The sequence below is a fragment of the Mytilus trossulus genome, chromosome 6, assembly GCF_036588685.1.
Source record: "Mytilus trossulus isolate FHL-02 chromosome 6, PNRI_Mtr1.1.1.hap1, whole genome shotgun sequence".
Taxonomy (NCBI): domain Eukaryota; kingdom Metazoa; phylum Mollusca; class Bivalvia; order Mytilida; family Mytilidae; genus Mytilus; species Mytilus trossulus.
The window spans coordinates 50,870,601-50,884,308 of NC_086378.1; the positions used below are offsets into that span (position 1 = coordinate 50,870,601).

At 32.9% G+C, this 13,708-nt stretch overlaps 1 long non-coding RNA gene across 2 annotated transcripts; it reads left to right on the forward strand.

Moving 5' to 3' along the window:
- Window positions 1-927: 927 nt before the first annotated feature.
- Window positions 928-9,590, forward strand: LOC134721482 (uncharacterized). Of its 2 annotated transcripts, XR_010107860.1 has the most exons (3): window positions 928-2,090; window positions 6,314-6,848; window positions 7,577-9,590. It is a non-coding gene; the product is annotated as an uncharacterized LOC134721482 (long non-coding RNA). The 2 variants fall into 2 exon arrangements; XR_010107859.1 differs by lacking the exon at window positions 928-2,090 and having other exon boundaries at window positions 2,101-6,848.
- Window positions 9,591-13,708: the final 4,118 nt, after the last annotated feature.

Here is a 13,708-nt window from a genome sequence, read left to right on the forward strand (position 1 = left end):
ATTGAAATTTTTAGTGGTCATTACTATAAAAACCACTATCTACTTGGTCAATTATAATTGCAATTAATAATTAATTTATATAGAAAGTGTTCAAATCATTTTTAATGCTTTCATTTCTAATTCTATTGTAAATTCAAACAGGGATCTACATTGATTAATGTGTATATAATATTATAGTTAAAGATAAAAACTTTTTGTCCCTGCTTCAAATTTTCATTTCCAGCATGACATGCATGAAGAAGGTTTTTTTTTTTATCTCACAGTTAAATAGCTATAGACAGGAAATAATTTATTGTTTAGGGGAGTCTTCATATATCAATTTTATTACTTTCAACCCATGTACTGTCAACTTTTAGAATGTAGGACAGAAAGTCACAGGACAAAAAGTCACGGACAAAAAGTCACAGGACAAAAAGTCACAATTCAGTTATGAGAATATATTTCTTTGAAAAAGAAAAAAACTTATTTTTAATGATTTTTTTGTGTGTTTTTCTTGAACTATTATATATGAAACATCTTTGTTATTAACATTTATTCAATAAATATCAATAAGGATAAAATAATTGTTATAAAAACAAAATGTCAAAGGAGCTAGGTACTTAAATGGCTTCATTAATGGCTTCATTATGCCAAGAAATATGACCTTTGCATGATTAAAATTTAATAATTTTTCGTTTTATCAAGGCGTATGAACAATTTCCTACACTTAAAAATAATTATATGTAATAAAAAGAAAAATATCAAGATCTTTCTCTCATATATTCAAACAATTGTCAACATATTATTTGTGACTTTTTGTCCTGTGACTTTTTGTCCTATCAAAATTGTGACTTTATGTCCTGTGACTTTTTGTCCTGTGACTTTCTGTCTGTTTACCAACTTTTATTAGTTGTTTTATTAGCTGTTGTTTTATTAGCTGTTGTTTTATTAATTAAATTTTCACACCTAGCAATGCCAGGTGATAGGTAAAAAGACCCATGTAACTTCATTTACCTGTAGTTTTATTTACCTTTAATTTTAATTACCTGTAAAATCATACATTTTGAATAAAAATATATTGATTTAAACATGTTGAAATAAAATATAAATTTGTATATATATCAAATGTATATATATGTATATATATGTATCCCGGTATGCAATTTCATAATTCATATTAAAAAACTAAATTTTAAATCAGTAAGAATAAGTGTTATAAATGAATAAAACATATCAAATTCATTAATTTTATAAGCTGACACATTATATTTGAAAGATTATAGCCAATATAACTAGAAAATGCCATTCTGCCCTAATTTGCTTTAAATCCAGTGCAAACAAAAATACCCCTCTATAGAGGGATAATTTTTACCCTCTAAAGAAGGATTATCCCTCTATACAGATATAATCACCATATAGAGGGTTTGTTCCCAACCTGTTAAAGGAATATCTGTCACTACTGTTACATCTTTAAAGTCATTCACAATAGCTCCTGCCCATAAATATATATAATCTGCGGTAATTACGAATTGTCGGCCAATAGAGTCGCTCGCTTTTGGTATAAGCCTCTTGAGGTTGTTTCTATCCGAGTTTTCTCTGTATTTTTGAGAAAGTGGAAAAACGAACAGTCAATGACCAATCTAGCTAAATACTCGTTGTTATAGAACAGTTCATGGAATAATGTCTCATCGTTCTCTCCTCTCAAGCATGTTTTCGGACAAAGGTTTTTAACTCCTGCAAAAATGGTGATTTAGTAGTTTTCAGCACTGTGCATTTAATCATATCCTCCTTCTCAATATGACATAACTGACAAATTGGTGACACTTCTGACTTTGAATGTTTTGCTTTTGAACTTTACAGTACGATTGTTCCCACTGCTATTTTGGCTTTTAAGTGTGCCATAATTATTGCGAACAGTTCATTACCACAGCTTGTCCAGATGTTGTGTGGTTTTCCTAGTACTGTATCACTTAAGTTCAGATATTTTAAAGTAGATTTATTCTCCGATTCTTGTTGTAGAGATAAAATGAAATGACTGCTAATAGTTTGATTGACCAGTTTGTTCCAAGTTTCTTTTATTGGTGGGTTGTCAATGAGATCATGAGGAGAAGGTAAGTTATATTGATCCGCAATTTCGGCTACTTTTGGAAACCAGCTTCCAGAGCTGTGACCAGAGGAGGAAGCTTTTGTCTTAAGGTCTTACATCCAGGTCTTGGGTCCAAACTTGTGTTGTCCATTCCAGAGGCCAATTGTGGTATATCATTAAAAAAATTCATATCAGCACCACCAAATAAAACTTAACATTACAGATGATAGCTTAAATTCCACCACAATGTCCAATAAACAGGAAGATGGGTCTACAAAACTCTTTTGGGGTCTATGTTGATGAGGGTGATAAAGGGTGTGTGCTTGCACGAAAAAAACGTGAAATAAGACATAATTTCACGTTGAACGTGAAATAATTTCTGTAATGAACGTTGAACATGAAATAATTTCTGTAATGAACATTTCACGAAAAATAAATACTTTTATTTGAACCTTTTGTGTCTTCTTGTATATATTAACTCTTTGTTTTACTTGATATTCCCGATTTAGTATACACATTTATGATATAATTGGTTAACGGCTTTTAAAAAAGTATTTCTTGACGATCCCTGCCAAGTGTTTAAATTTTATTTGAAAAATACCGAGCATGCAAAATAAGACTTTGAAAATTACCGAGCATGCAAAATAAGACTTTGAAAATTACGATGCACGTAAAATTAAATAAACAGAACACGTTGAACGAGGCACCCGTCTTGCACGACTGAACGTCAAATAAAAAAGTAAAAACATGTTGAACGTAAAATAAAAAACAGCGATCCCGTTGCACGAAAATTACCCCTTACCACCCTTGTTGATTTGTAGGGCTCATTAACCTGCAAACACTTTTATCCAATCCTAAGTATAAAGGTCTACTATGGTACATGTATATTTCGTTAAAAAAAAAGTAACAAGCACCACCAAAAATAATGTAACTTCGCTCCCGTTAGTCCAACCAATGGATATAGTGGACTAAAACACTCTTTGGGGTTGTATGTTCAACTAAGTTGGTTTGTGAAGCTCATTAAATTACAGACACCTCTGGTCCAATCTTTAAGTCCTGGGGGAACATTTCACAACAGCAGATAGGTACCTTCCAGCTGGTCCAACAGACAAGTATATGGGTATATAACACTCTTTGTGAGTCCTAGTTGGTTTGTAAGGCTCATTGGTCCACATGCCCCTTGAGTCCAATCTACAAGTCCATGTGGTCCTCCTTTTAGAGTATTTTTAATTAAAGAAAAATATAAGCACCACCGAAAAAACCCAACTTAGCACCATGGGAGGTAGCTTCCCTCCAATTGGTCCAACTAACATGTATAGGGGTTTAAAGCACTCTATTGGGGTCTAAGATGGTTTGTTAAGCTCATTAGTCCACAGGCACATATGGTCCAATCTACATAAGTCCTGGGGTATTTTGGTGTATATATCAATTAAGAAAAATATAAGCACCACCAAAAAAGGACTTAGCACCACGGGAGGTGGTTTTCCTCCAATTGGTCCAACTGACGTGTAACAGTGTATAGGGGTCTAAAGCAATTTATTGGGGTCTAAGTTGGTTTGTTATGCTCATTAGTCCACAGGCACATATGGTCAGACTCAAATCTACACAAGTCATGGGGTCTTATGGTGTATGCATCATTTAAGAAAAAATATAAGCACCACAGATTTTGTTTCTAACACCACAGGAGGTAGCTTCCCTCCAATTGGTCCAACTGATGTGTATATTGGGGTCTAAGATGGTTTGTTAAGCTCATTAGTCCACAGGCACATATGGTCCAATCTACACAAGTCCTGGGGTCTATTGGTGTATACATCATTTAAAGAAAAATATAAGCACCACAGAAAAAAAACTTAGCACCACGGGAGGTAGCTTCCCTCCAATTGGTCCAACTGATGTGTATAGGGGTCTAAAGCACTCTATTGGGGTCTAAGATGGTTTGTTAAGCTCATTAGTCCACAGGCACATATGGTCCAATCCAAGGGTCCGGAAACGGTCATATATGCCAGTCTTGACCTAAACTGAAAGTAGTTTGTCCTAAATGAGTAATTGGGATTTAGGACAAATTTTATTTTTTTACAGAAATAATTTCGGTCATTCAATGTCATTTCGTTGAGATCAAGTTTCTAACATTGTCTAAAATCGCCATTTTGAACTTATTGTTTGTTGTTATCCTTTTCCTGTAATAAAACTGCCACTCCAGTAAAGTGTTATTATCCTGAGGGCCCTCCTAATAACTATAGTATTGCCTCCGGGAAATATTGGCTAATGATCGCTAATCTCTTTACCTGTGTTTTTAATTAAATTTTTTATTGATCACGAGCTCAGAACTAATATTTTAAAGAAATTAAAAGTTCATGACAACTGTCTGCATTATTTAATTACTTTTCTCAGCTTAGACAATTGTCAATTCTGATTTAAGATTAAATTAAAATTAAATTAATTTACGTAGAACAAAATATTGTTTCACTACAAACACACGTGCTTTGTTTACTATCTACACAAGTCCTGGGGTCTTTTGTTGTATATTTTATTTAAGAAAAATATAAGCACCACCAAAAAATAAACTTAGCACCACAGGAGGTGGTTTTCCACCCATTGGTCCAACAAACAGGTAAAAGGATCTATAATGCTCTTTGGTGTTCTAAGTTGGTTTGTAAGGCTCATTGGTCCAAAAGCAACTGTGGTCCAATATGCATTAGTCCAGGGTTTCAGGACATATTTCACTAAAGAAAAATATAGGCACCACCAAAAAGAGACTTAGCACCACAGGAGTTAGCTTCCTTTCCTTTTGGTCCAACAGATGGGTATAGGGGTCTTAATACTCTTTGGGGTTCTAAGTTGGTTTGTAAGGCTCATTGGTCCACAGGCAACTTTGATCCACTCTACAAGTCAAGGCGTCTATTATATAATATTTTATTTGATAAAAATATAAGCACCACCAAAAACAAATTTTGCAACTTGGGAGGTAGCTTTCCTTCCAATGGTCCAAAGGATGGGTAGGGGGTCTAAAATAGTCTTTAGGGTTCCCATTGATTTATAAGGCCTGTTGGTCAAAAAGCAACTTTGGTCCAATCTACACTTGTCCAGGGTTCTCAGGGCATATTTCACTAAAGAAAAATATAAGCACCACTAAAAAGAAACTTAGCACCACAGAAGGTAGCTTCCCTTCCTTTGGTCCAACAGATGGATATAGGGGTCTTAATACTCTTTGGGGTTCTAAGTTGGATTGTAAGGCTCATTGGTCCACAGGCAACTGTGATCCACTCTACAAGTCAAGGGGTCTTTTATATTATATTTTATTTGATAAAAATATAAGCACCACCAAAACAAACTTTGCAACTCTTGAGGTAGCTTCCCTCCCAATGGTCCAAAGGATTGGTAGTGGGTCTAAAATAGTCTTTGGGGTCCTTAGTTGGTTTGTGAGGCCTGTTGGTCTAAAATCAATTGTGTTCCAATCTACATTAGTCTAGGGGTCTCTGGGTATATTTTACTGAAGAAAAATATAAGCACCACCAAAAAGAAATGTAGCACCACAGGAGGTTACTTCCCTCAATTTGGTCCAACAGATGGGTATAGGGGTCTAAATACTCTTAGGGGTACTAAGTTGGTTTGTAAGGCTCATTGGTCAACAGGCAACTGTGGTCTAATCTTTAAGTTAAGGGTTCTCATAGGGTATATTTCATTAAAGAAAAATATAAGCACCAAGAAAAACAAACTAAGAACCATGGGAGGTAGCTTTCCTCTCGTTGTCCCAACATACAGATTTAGGGGTCTAACACATTCTTTGGGTCTAAGATGATTTGAAAAGCTCATGTGGTTCAATCTTCTAGTCCAGAGGTCTGTTGTAGTATATTTGATAATTTCATTTAAGAAATATAAGCACCATCAGGCACGAACTAAGCACCATGGGAGGTAGCTTTCCTCTCAGTGGTCCATCAGATAGGTTAAGGGGTCTAACCCACTCTTTTGGGTCTAAGATGATTTGAAAAGCACATGTGGGGCAATCTTCTAGTCCAGAGGCCTGTTGTGGTATATTTCATTAAAGAAATATAATAAGCACCACCAAAAATGAACTTAGCACCACAGATGATTGCTTCCACCCCCTTGATCCAATAAACAGGTATAGGGATGTAAAAACACTTTGAGAGGTCTATGTTGATTTATATGGCCCACTGTCTGTGTTCAATCTACAAGTCCAGGAGTTTTATGATATATTTCATTAAAGAAAAACTTGATTTTGTTTTACAGGGTCATTTGGTCTACATGTATGCATAAAATGTTACTGACAGGTCTGTATCCTTAAAGCTGTGTAAATGCAAACAAATGTTGTGAGGAGATTTTAAAGCCAGAAAAATTGTATTTCTTATGATAATTCTCCATTGCTCTCCCTGTCTTCAAGGCAAAAGCCCTCTAAAGGAGCACATGAAATAGTATGAAATAAGCACCTTAAAACATGAAGTAACTTTGTAAAAAAAACAAAAACAAATATGATATTCAGCAATAACAGGCTGCTGACTTAGAACAGTCACATATAGAAAAAAATAAATAACATGACATTTTCATTATGGTGTGATATTTAAAATGAATATGCTAAATTATTGATTCTTAATTGTACATCATTTTAATGAAATTGTGTGTCCAACTATATATCTAAATCTTGTTTTTCTTTCTACAGATTATCCAAATTGATGTCAAAAGTGTTCAGATATCAGATGTACTACAGCTAAAGAATGAAATTAATTGTGGTCATTTCACAGATTTTGCCTACAGTCAGCTCTTTATGGTAGGATAATATGCAAGTCTTAAGTATTAACAGTGCATACAATTGTAAAATAAATCAATGTATACACACCTTTTATCAATTAATAATTTGTTCATTCATTTTCCCATATTTTGATAAATTACATTGCACATAATTTAAATAAATTATCACATATTAAAGTAAACAATGAGTATATCCAATTGGACAAATATAAGTTTCAAGTAGACAATTATTCTATAATATTACAAAAGTGGCTGATGACCTGTAGTTGTTAATTTCTGTATCATTTGGTCTCTTGTAAAGAGTTGTCTCATAGGCAAATACATGTACAATCTGTTTGGGAGCTGATTTTACTGATTCAGACAATTTGTTTCATTCTATCTTGATTGATTATGTAGCACTAAACAATTGTCAAAGCAAACATGTTTTTTTGCGCCTGTCCCAAGTCAGGAGCCTTTGGCCTTTGTTAGTCTTGTATTATTTTAATTTTAGTTTCTTGTGTACAATTTGGAAATTAGTATGGGGTTCATTATCACTGAACTAGTATATATTTGTTTAGGGGCCAGCTGAAGGACGCCTCCGGGTGCGGGAATTTCTCGCTACATTGAAGACCTGTTGGTGACCTTCTGTTGTGTTTTTTTCTATGGTCGAGTTGTTGTCTCTTTGGCACATTCCCCATTTCCATTCTCAATTTTATGTATTTGAATTTCAAGTTATTATTTTAAAAAATTGAGGCTTTATTATTTCAGTGAATTAAAGAATGAAGAGAAATCAACTTATTTATACCCAAGCTGACCAACTGTCAAGAAAAAGAAGACAAGGCATGCAACTCCATCTGAAGGAAATTAAAAGAAAAGATTTAATCATTACAACAATAGATGTGAAAATGTTAATTTTTCAATCTAAAACATACAGAACAAATAATACCCTAAAAAAATACTGTTCAAGATTGTTTCTTAAAATATCAGTCTTACTTTTTTTTATATACTTGAAGATGTATTGTAAAAGTAAATTTGTTAGATTAAAGTTTTTCAAGGCTTACAGTTGGAAACATGTGTCAAAATTTGTTTCTTCTTTGTTTACGGCTTTATGATTGGAGTTCAACCTTTTATCTCAAGAACAAAATAAAGGAAATCTACTGTGCACAGATTTAAAAGTCTTCCTCTTTTTTTTATGAATTGTAAAGATAATTTTTAAAGACGGACAATTTAACACTGTATTAGAGAAATTTAGTTTGCAGAAATTCAAGATACATTTTGTAAAACCAAACAATATGACTTTTTTACTTAAATTAGTTCTTATTTCAAAATCAAATGACTAAGGGAGATAACTCTACTTCTAAATTATTTATCTGAATTAGTAAATTAAAGTGGCTCATTTTAGTATTATCACTGACTGATAGATTTGTTCCTTAAAAGAGATTTATGTTCCTAACAATTGATGATAACTTATAATTATCTGCTGATGCAAATTTTTCCTTACTTTTAGAGTATTACTTTTAAATTAAATATATGTTGTTTTCAGGAGTTGTGTCCCTTAAAAAAAATTTATTTATCAGAATATGTTTGGTATATATGTAATCAAGGTGGTATTTTATACTGATTACATTATCTTTATTTATATTCAAGGTTGTCAAACAATCCTGTAGTTGTATTTTTGAATTTAGAGATAATCTGTATCAATATGTATTAAAATTAATTGTTTCTATTATGTTATGCCGTTCCGTTATTTATAAAGTTCGTTTGATTATATTCTTAATCTATTTATGTGTTCCAGTCTAAGAGGATTATTCATCTCTAACATTAAAACATCGTACCTTCGCTACCTTTCCCTCTCTCATACGTATCCGTTACAGGAAAATTGCAAGGTCATTACAATCACGAGGAACATTTCGTTGAGACGTCATCTTGGACACAATTCGTGGCTAACAACAGAGTGAGTTAATTCTACAACATTGTATTTGAACCCTTCAAATTGCTCTCTACATATTTGAATCTTTTCTCCGTGAAATACTTGAAATTTAACAGTTCTTGAAGTACAATATTTTCTCGCATTCAACGGACTGTGCTTTCTATTATTTTTGACATTTCGTTTTAATAACATTAATTGAACACATTGTAAAATTGTATTTTATTTGTATTTTCAGCTTTTTACCATTTGTTAGATTGGTTTGAGAATAAATTATCAGCACCTGATAGTCTTGTTGCTTGAGCCCAATCGACGGTTAAACTTAATGGTCAAGCCATTAGTTTCTTTTGCACACCCCCTCAATTACATAGTAATGGCTTTTTTTTTTTTTTTATATCAACCTTAATGGTGAAAGTATTCAGAATTGATGCATTCTGAAATTCTGCAGTTTAGATCTGTGGTAATAGATAAGTTATTTGAATTTGAAACATCATTTAAGTTGACATGTTACATTTTCAAACATTTACAAATGAACACATTTTTTTTTTTATTTGAAAAGATAATAAATTGAAAAACTTATTACATTTTATATTAATGTATCTCCTACCTAATGATACTTCTAAGAATTCTGTATGCAAATAAAAATGTTCATAGGTATTAAATTTATAGAAAGTCAAACTTGAAAAGAAACTGGGGTTGCTGTGCATAATTAATGTTTAATTTGAAATTGTAACAAATTGTAAACTTTTATTTGATTGTACATTGTGCTGAATGTTGAACAAATTTCATCTGTATAGATAGAACTTATGTTTTGAATATTCATTGATTAATAAACTTAATAAGAGTATAATGCAATACCTGTCTTTGTATTTTTTATGAATCAATTCAGAGCTACCACAATTTAAAGCACATAAAAAAATATTTGTCTTCTGTTTTAAGTTTCTCCATGTCCATTAAATAATTAAACCTGTTAAACTAAGCATAAAATTGAGAATGGAAATGGGGAATGTGTCAAAGAGACAACAACCCGACCAAATAAAAAACAACAGCAGAGGGTCACCAACAGGTCTTCAATGTAGCGAGAAATTCCCACACCCGGAGGCGTCCTTCAGCTGGCCCCCAAACAAATATATACTAGTCCAGTGATAATGAACGCCATACTAATTTCCAAATTGTACACAAGAAACTAAAATTAAAATAATACAAGACTAACAAAGGCCAGAGGCTCCTGACTTGGGACAGGCGCAAAAATGCGGCGGGGTTCAACATGTTTGTGAGATCTCAACCCTCCCCCTATACCTCTAACCAATGTAGAAAAGTAAACGCATAACAATACGCACATTAAAATTCAGTTCGAGAGAAATCCGAGTCTGATGTCAGAAGATGTAACCAAAGAAAATAAACAAAATGACAATAATACATAAATAACAACAGACTACTAGCAGTTAACTGACATGCCAGCTCCAGACTTCAATTAAACTGACTGAAAGATTATGATTTCATCATATGAACATCAGGCACAATCCTTCCCGTTAGAGGTTTAGTATCATATCATCATAACATATATAAGAAGAACATAACCCGTGTCATGCCAACAACTGTTTTTAGAATAAATGTGTTTAGTTCCGATGCAAAGACCTTATCAGTGACTCAATATTAACGCCAAAACATGCAATCTTTAATGACTTGACAACAGTATCGTAATTATATCTCTTAATAAGTCTATTCAAAGGTTTTGTAAGTTTCTGAGGTGAATACTGACACCTTTGTGCTTTATAAAGAATATTTCCATAAAAAATTGGATGTGAAATACTTGAACGTATAAGAAGTCTGCATGTTGAGCTATATTTAAGAATGATGTCTTTATACCGATGATAAAATTTAGTAAATGTTTTGACTAGTTTGTGATATCGAAAACCCTGGTGTAATAATTTTTCAGTAATACATAAATGAACATTTTCTTGATTACTGAATGATTAAATCAATAGAAAAAAATCATATGTCCCAGAATGCAAGACATAGGGATACTGAACTCAACTTTTTTTCATTTCAGAAGGTAGAAGAGTTTGATAAATTATATTTAGATGTCTGGCTTGTGTCTGGTGTCATTGATCTCAGTGTTTTTATAACCTGATTTTGTCAATTATCATGAGTAAAAGGACAACTATGTTTGGTATTAAGTCTGCACAAGAGTTGTACATTTCTGTAAGAAGGAGTTCATCTTCTTTTTAGCTCACCTGGCAGAAAGGCCAAGTGAGCTTTTTTCATCACTTGGCGTTCGTCGTCGTCGTCCGTAGTCGTCCGTCGTCATCCTGCGTTAACTTTTACAAAAATCTTCTCCTCTGAAACTACTGGGCCAAATTTAACCAAACTTGGCCATAATCATCATTGGGGTATCTAGTTTAAAAACTGTGTCCGGTGACCTGCCCAACCAACCAAGATGGCCACCATGGCTAAAAATAGAACAAATGCAGTTTTTGGCTTATAACTCAAAAAACCAAAGCATTTAGAGCAAATCTGATTGGGGTAATATTGTTCATCAGGTCAAGATCTATCTGCCCTGAAATTTTCAGATGAATCGGACATTTCGTTGTTGGGTTGCTGCCCCTGAAATGGTAATTTTAAGGAAATTTTTCTGTTTTTGGTTATTATCTTGAATATTATTATAGATAGAGATAAACTGTAAACACCAATAATGTTTAGCAAAGTAAGATCTACAAATAAGTCAACATGACCAAAATGGTCAGTTGACCAGTTTAGGAGTTATTGCCCTTTATAGTCAATTTTTAACCATTTTTCGTAAATCTTAGTAATCTTTTAGAAAAATCTTCTTCTGAAACTACTGGGCTAAATTTAACCAAACTTAGCCATAATCATCATTGGGGTATCTAGTTAAAAAAAATGTGTCTGGTAACTCGGCCAACAAACCAAGATGGCCGCCATGGCTAAAAATAGAACATGGGGGTAAAATGCAGTTTTTGGCTTGTAACTCAAAAACCAAAGCATTAAAAGCAAATCTGACAGGAAGTAAAATTGTTGATCAGGTCACGATCTATCTGCCCTGGAATTTTCAGATGAATCGGATAATTGGTTGTTAGGTTGCTGCCCCTGAATTGGTAATTTTAAGGAAATTTTGCTGTTTTTTTGTTATTATCTTGAATATTATTATAGATAGAGATAAACTGTAAACAGCAATAATGTACAGCAAAGTAAGAACTAAAAATAAGTCAGTATGACCAAAATAGTCAATTGACCCCCTAAGGAGTTATTGCCCTTCATAGTCAATTTTTAACAATTTTCTTAAAATTTGAAGATTTTCAATAACATTTTCCACAGTAAGGTATGCACATACCAAATATAGTTAGCCTATAACTTATAATAATAGAGAATTTAACATTAAAAAATTTTTTAACTTTTTATTCAAGTAGTCACTGAACCATGAAATAAAGTCAAGGACATTGGACATGCGACTGACAGAAACTTCGAAAAATGAGGCATATGTATATTCAAAGTATGAAGCATCCAGGTCTTCCACCTTCTAAAATATAAAGCTTTTAAGAAGTAAGCTAATGCCACAGCCGTCGTAGCCACCGGATCACAACCCCTGAGTCGAGCTAGGCTGGAAAAAAAAAGCAAAATTTCCTTAAAATTACTAATACAGGGCAGCAAACCAACAACTGCTTTTCTGATTCTTCTGAAAATGTCACTTGGTCACTACAACAACAACAACAACAACAACATCATATAACAAGGGTTTTTAGTTTTATCCAGGTTCTCCGCAGGGCAGAGTTTTTTAAGACCACAGTGGTCAACCCCTGAACATAGCTTGATACTGACTGAATTTGGATTGTGATAAAATTTTTGACATAATATAGATTTTTGTCACAAAATAAATGTGGGTGTTGCTCAATTTGGTCTATGTGCATATCAAACAAAGGACATAGATGGATTCATGACAAAATTTTGTTTTGGTAATGGTGATGTGTTTGTAGATCTTTTTTGACTGAACTTTCTTCCTGCTTACAATTATCTCTATCATTAATCAACTTGGCCTAGTAGTTTTAGTGGAAAATATTTTGAAAAATTTACAGAATTTATGAAAATTGTTAAAAATAGACTATAAAGGGCAATAACTCCTTAAGGGGTCAATTGACCATTTAAGTCATGCTGACTTATTTTAAGGTCTTACTTTGCAAAAACATTATTGCTGTTTACACTGTATCTTTATCTATAAAAATATTCAAGATAATAACATGCAAAATTTTCATAAAATTTGGAATTAAGGGGCAGCAACCCAACAATTGTTTGCCTGAATGGTCTGAAAATTTCAGAGCAAATATATAATGACCTAAAAACATTTTTTTTTCTGACAAATTTGCTCTTAATGCTTTGGTTTCAGATATGAGCCAACCAGATGCTCCACAAGGCCCAGCTTTATATGACCGCAGAGGTTGAACCCTGAACCGTTGGGGCAAGTATGGACACAACATTCAAGCTGGATTCAGCTCTAAATTTGGATTGTGATTAAATAGTTGACACAGCATAGGTTTCTGACACAGAATGATTGTGGTCTAATGAACTTAAAATACTTTTTTTTTCTTTGAGCAATTCACTATGCTGTTGAATATTAATCCTCTCAAAAAAATGTTTGAAGAAATTTTCTTTTTATTTATGAAATCTAAAATGAAAAAAATTTAACCCCCCCCCCCCCATTTTTTTTTCACATCCCCCTTTCCCTTTATCCAAAACTGATCACAATTCAAATTTCTAATGGAGTTTGCAACAATAACTACTCATTTAAATACATCATAAAATATTAAAATGTACCAAAAGGTGCTTGTTATCACTGAATGGTTTTAATTTATCAGTTGGTAGTAAAAGTAAATATACATTGTATATTGTATAAAACAATGATTTAAGTTGATTCAACTACTATTCTGGACAAAGAAAGATAACTCCAATCAATTGAAAAT